The following is a 6,226-nucleotide window of genomic DNA, read 5'->3' on the forward strand; positions in this document are numbered from 1 at the left end:
CGGGTTCAAGCGATTTGCCTGCCTCAGCCTTCTAAGTAGCTGGGATTACAAGCACGCACCACTGTGCTCAGCTAATTTGCTGTATTTTTAGTAGAGACATGGTTTCACCATATTGGGCAGCTGGTCTTGAACTCCTGACCTCAAGTGATCCACCCACCTCGGCCTCCCAAAGTGTTGGGATTACAGGTATGAGCCACCGCACCCAGCCTGACATTAATATTTAAAGTCATAGATTGGATAAGATTACCAAAGCAGTGAAAGTAGATGAAGAGGAGAGGAGGACCAAGGACTGAGCCCTGGGGCCCCAGACTGAAGAGGTGGGAAGTTAAGGGGTAGACAAGGAAGGGTACAGAGAAGCAGCTGCTGCTGGTGAGGTAGGAGGAGCACCAGGCAAAGGCAAGTGGAGAAAGTGTTTCCAGAAGAAGAGCATGATCCATTGTATCTATTACTGTTTTAGGGGCCAGTAAGATGAAAACAGAGGACTCACCATTGAGCGAGCAGCCTAAAGGTCATTAGTGACTTTGGTCAAGGCAGTTTTTGAGGGGTGGGGGGGGATTAAGCCTGACTGGAGTGGGCTCAAGAGAGAATGGAGGCCCTGGCAGGCAGATCACTTGAGTCCAGGAGTTTGAGACCAGCATGGATGACATAGTGAAACCCCGTCTCTACAGAAAATACAAAAATTAGCCAGGTATGGTGGTGCGTGCCTGTACTCCCAGCTACTCAGTATGCTGAGGTAGGAGGGAGCCCGGGAGTTGGAGGTTGCAGTGAGCCGAGATTGTGTCACTACACTCCAGTCTGGACACCAGAGTGAGACCCCATCTCAAAATAATAAAAAACAGAGAGAATGGAAGATTCTTCCTTTTCTTTTTCTTCTTCCTCTTCTTTTTCTTCTTCCTCTCATCCTCTTCTCCCCTCTCCTCCCCCTTTCTCCTTTCCCTTTTTGTCCCCTCTCTTGGAGGTGCCAGCATTCCCAGGGACTGAGGAAGCAGCAGGACCAAGAAGGCAGCAGCCTGGCTGGAGACCATGGATGTAGGGGGCCATGGTCACAGTCATCATGGTTGGGTTATTGTTTGCATACAGGAGACTGAGCAAACATTGAGGGTAATGGGAGCCAGCTCCCCCTCCCTATCTAATCAGTACCCCAGTCCTGCCAATTGCCCCTCCATAATCTTGTGATCCTCACGCGGTGTGCCTCTACACACATATTTACTGCAGTTCTATTCATTCATTGATTTAACAAATAGTTTTGAGCCTGCTACTGGCTGCTGGATGGAGATCTTAGGATATAGCAGTGAACGACACACAGTCCCTGCCCTCATGGGACTCACATTCTAGAGGAAAAGATAGACATTAATCCAAGAATCACACAAAGAAGCGTTAGATTTCAACAATGATACAGAAGAGGCTCCTAGGGCTTTTAGCACATAATAATGGGAGTTTGACTTGCATTGACTTGAGAAGATAACTTTTAAGTGGAGACCTAGTGGTGGAAGTGGTAGGAGGTAATTAGGCAAAGAGCCGGAGAGAGTGGCCCAGGCAGGGGACACAGGTGGCCAAGGTCTACTGGGCTTGGGAGTTGGGGGTTCACGGGACATGTGAGCAGGGCAAGGTTAGGGAGGAGGAGTGGTGAAGAAGATGAGGCCATGTGCTGGGTGTAGCGGCTCACGCCTGTACTCTCAGCTACTTGGGAGGCCGAGACAGGAGGATTGCTTGAGGCCGGGAGTTTGAGACCAGCCTGGGCGACACAGCAAGACCCTGTCTCTACAAAAATAAATCAATAAATAAGGCCAAAGGATGAGCAGAGCCCAGACCATGCAGGACCTCATAGGCCATGATAAGGAGTTTGGTTTCTTTCTAAGAGCACTGGGAAGTCAGCATAGGGGTTTAACGAGGTGCAACATTATCTGGTTTGTAATCTTTAAACAATTTTTTAATCGACACATAGTAATTGTGCATATTTATGGGGCATTAAAGATGTTTTGATACATATAATGTACAGCAATCAGATCAGAGTAATTAGCATATCCGTCATCTCAAATATTTATCATTTCTTTGTGTTGGGAACATTCAATATCCTTCTTGCAGTTATTTGAAACTAATACATGATTGTTACCTCTAGTCATCCTATACTGGTATAGAACACTAGAACTTATTCTTGGTATCTAGCTGTAATTTTGTATCCTCCAGCAAAACTCTCCCTATCCCCACCCCTTTAACCCTTCCCAGCCTCTGCTAGCGTGTGCTCTACTTTTTACTTCTATGAGATTAGCATTTTTTAGCTTCCACATATGAGTGATAACACGTGGTGTTTAATTTTCTGTTCTAACTTATTTCATTTAACATAATGTTTGTATTCTTAAAAGAGTCTGGCTGATGTCTGGAAAATGGATTGTAAGAGTGTGAGAGTGGAAGTGAGGAGACCAGAGAGGTAGTTTTTGTCGTGTAAGAGAGACAGGATGCTAGCTGGACTAGGGCATTGGACATGGTGGTAGAGAGGAAGCAGGAGACAGAAGTGCTGCGATGAGTGGGATGAATGGTGTCTTGACTGGTGAGGAGGGTACGTTGAGGAGTCAGGCTTTGGGCTTAGTAGCAGGGTGGCTAGTGGGGCTGATCCCCAAGAGCCCAGAAAACAGGGAGAGCAACAGGCTTTGGGGGCTAATGGGGCATTTGATTTGAGGCTTGCTGCAAAATGTCCACACGGAACATTCGAGCAAGCTGTTGATTGTGCAGATCACAGTTCAGACTAAAGCAGCGACATCAGCCTCAACTTACCAGCGGCAAGCATTTGAACAAGCCTAATTTTTACTTGCCTCAAGGCGCACATGAGAATGAACTGCCCAGGAGAAATGACCTCAGGCTGGATCAAGCAGAGAAGGTGTCATGGAGGAGGCAGGACTAGAGCTGGGTCTTGAATGATGGGAAGGATTTGAGGAAGGGAAGGGAGGGTACACCAGGCAGCATGAACAAAGGCCCTGAGGTGAGAATAAGCTTGGGGCATGCTGAGGGTCACAGAAAATGCGGAACAGCCCATTTTATGTGATGGCCACCTCTATGGAGGCAGGCAAGGAGGGAAGAGGTCCAGGAAGGGAGGTCAGGAGCCCTCAGAGTTCCTCCTAATGTTCTAGTGCTTAAGCTGCATGCTGGGCAGATGAGCATTTGTTATGTGATTAACTCTATTTTCTTGTTCTTAGATAGAGTCGCTCTGTCACGCAGGCAGGCTCACTGCAACCTTTTCCTTCCTGGCTCAAGCAATCCTCCCACCTCAGCATCCTGAGTAGCTAGTACTACAGGTGCATGCCACCACGCCTGACTAATAAAAACAATTTTTTTTGTACAGATGAGGTCTCACTATGTTGCCCAGGCTGCTCTCAAACTGCGGGACTCCTGTCTCCTTCGGCCTCCCAAAGTGCTGGGATTACAGGCATGAGCCACTGTGCCTGGCCTGATTGACTTTCTATATAAATGTTTTTTGTTTTGTTTTGTTTTTGAGATGGTCTGTCATCCAGGCTGGTGTGCAGTGGCGCGGTCTTGGCTCGCTGCAACCTCTGCCTCCTGGGTTCAAATGATTCTCCTGCCTCAGCCTCCTGAGTAGCTGAGATTACAGGCACGCACCACCATGCCCAGTTAATTTTTGCATTTTTAGTAGAGACGGGGTTTCACCATGTTGATCAGGCTGGTCTCGAACTCCTGACCTTGTGATCTGTCCACCTTGGCCTCCCAAAGTGTTGAGATTACAGGCGAGAGCCACCGCACCTGGCTGGTGGACTATATTTTGTATAGTTAAGATCATTTTTTATAATTCGTGGTCTAGAGGGATGAATAGAGGGGAGAGTAGAGAGGGGTCTCTTAGGCTTGAGTTTACATTGTTTACATTGCAGCTTCCTAATGGTGTGACTGTGGGCCTATGGATAAGGGACTTCATGCATTTGAACCTCTTTTGATCTGTAAAATGGGCATGAAGAATTCTTACCTCATCATCTCTCCTTCCCTCCCTCCTTCCCTTTCTTCCTTCTTCACTCCCTCTCTTTCTCTTCCTTCTTTCTGAAAAATATTTACTAAATGTCCACAGTGTGGAAGGCCCTGCACAAGGTCCGAGAGACATGCTCCTTTATGGTACTTACAGTCTTGAGAGGGACAGGCATGAATCAACCAAATACATGAATGCACCACTGCAGACAGTGATGAGAGCTATGAAGACAACAAACGAGAGCTTCCGTGGTGGAGAATAAACAGATACCGAGACAGGGTGGCCAGGGGAGGTATTTCAGAGGAGATGCGAAGGAGTCTGTCTTGGAGGGAGTGAAGACAGAGGGGAATGTGTCGGTCAGAGGGCACAGCATGAGCAAAGGTCCTGAGGAGGGAAGCACAGGGGAGCTTTGAATGTTGGTGTTAGCAGTGCAGCCAGCGAGGGGTGGGCAAGGGGGAGAGAGGCATGGCAGGAGAGGCTGGGAAGACGTGTGCATTCAGGAACATGGGCTTGCAGAGCACGTAGCATGGTGCTTTGTGTGTGTGCTCAGGAAATGCTGGTGGCCTTTCTTCCCACCGCTTCCTGGGGGCCATGGCTAGGGTGACAAATGGATGTCTGAGGGCAGAAAGGGGGCTTGGAGGCCTGGGAAGCCTCTAAAGAGCACCTATTGTAGCTATGACAATGAATCTAACGCCTTACTTCCTCCCCAGCATGCCCCAATTGTACGTTCCCACTCTTTACCGTACTACCTTGCAGTGCCCTCCCACTGTGACTTGGGTGGACATTGCTCAGCCATAGGACTTGCTCTGGCCAATGGGATGAGAGCAGCGGTGCATCAAGCAGGGGCTTGATAAGCGCTTCTGTGGTTGGGCTTGCCTGTTTGCGCCTCAGCTACTGCCACAAGAACATGCCTAGCGTAGCCTGCTGGTCCTGGGAGGAGGAGGTGGCAGAGCTGAGCTACCCCAGCCAAGACAACCCAGCTGACCCAGACTTGCAAGTTAATTAAATGCTGTTTGTTGTTTACCAGGGGGATTTTTCTGGCTGTTCAGTTCCTTGCTCCAGTGGGGTCCATGGATGCCGGGTCCTTTCTGCCTTCACCCAAGCCCAGGAATACTAGAAGAGAGATGGTTGGGCCAAGCCCAGGATTCTGACCTTGGACCTGCTGAAGCCTCACCCTAGGCACCAGGAAAGCCCTTCTCCATATGGGGTCTCAGTTTTACCATCCATTTAATGAAACATCTGGCCCTGGTTGCCAAGGCCCTCATAGGAACTAAGAGCTCAGGTTGACCAAATATGACTATGTGCCTCCCTTACTTAAAACACTCAGCGGCTCTCCATTGCTCTCAGAGAGAAGTCGAAGCTCCCTAAACTGCATTCAAGGCTCTGCATGGCCTTCCTCCTGTCCACATCTGCTGTACAGCTCCTACCACTCACTCTTTGCTCCAGTCTTCTCATCATGCTGTGCCTGTTCATGCCTCTGAGGCTTTGCACCTGCTATTCCCTCTGTTTGCAAAGCCTGCCACTGCATTTCTCTGTTTTGTGAATTCCTATGCATGGGGTGTGGCTTGTTTTTGACAAACTTTCATTTCCTAACATTCATTGAGCTCTTACACTATGCCAGGCACCTTGCTAAGCCTTGTGTTCTAGTTTAGTCTTCCTGGCAACTCTATGAGGTAGGTATTATTATCATCTCTGTTTTCAATAAACAGAAAAGTAAACTGACTGATCCAAGGTTACACAGCTAGCAAGTGGTGAAGCCAGCATACAAATTCAGGCATCTACAACAGAATTGAACCTAGGTCTATCTGTTTCCAGAGTCTATGTCCTGTGGAGTCACCTCTCCATGATGCTTCTTGCAGAATTATCATGCAAGTGCAAGAACTATATTCATTCAACTAACAGAGATTTTCTTGAGTGCCAGGCACTATGCCAAGCTCTTCATGAGCAATGACTTCCTTAATCCCCATATCAGCCCTAGGAGGCCATGATTCTTATCAATCCCATTTTGCAGATGAGAACAACTGAGGCCCAGAGAGATAAAGGGACTGGTATAAGGCCATGAAACCAGTAAGTGGTGAAGTTCGGACACATACCCAGGCAATCAGATAGATGCCCAGACCCAAACTCGACCTCTTGGCCACAGTGACTTTCAATTTGCCATAAATTTCAAGATCCAGCTTGGGCACCAACTCCAGGATGCTGAATCGCTAATTCCTGGCTCTGGGGAGCCAGGAGATTCATGGCTCTGGCCTGTCCAAC

At 48.3% G+C, this 6,226-nt stretch overlaps 1 long non-coding RNA gene across 1 annotated transcript; it reads right to left on the bottom strand.

Annotated features, from left to right (window-relative positions):
- Window positions 1–1,189: 1,189 nt before the first annotated feature.
- LOC111553269 lies at window positions 1,190–4,997 on the bottom strand. The gene is made up of 3 exons (XR_002734876.1): window positions 4,709–4,997; window positions 3,971–4,080; window positions 1,190–1,331 (listed from the first exon to the last, which is right to left on the bottom strand). It is a non-coding gene; the product is annotated as an uncharacterized LOC111553269 (long non-coding RNA).
- Between the last annotated feature and the right edge of the window lie 1,229 nt (window positions 4,998–6,226).

The sequence above is a fragment of the Piliocolobus tephrosceles genome, chromosome 20, assembly GCF_002776525.5.
Source record: "Piliocolobus tephrosceles isolate RC106 chromosome 20, ASM277652v3, whole genome shotgun sequence".
Lineage (NCBI taxonomy): Eukaryota > Metazoa > Chordata > Mammalia > Primates > Cercopithecidae > Piliocolobus > Piliocolobus tephrosceles.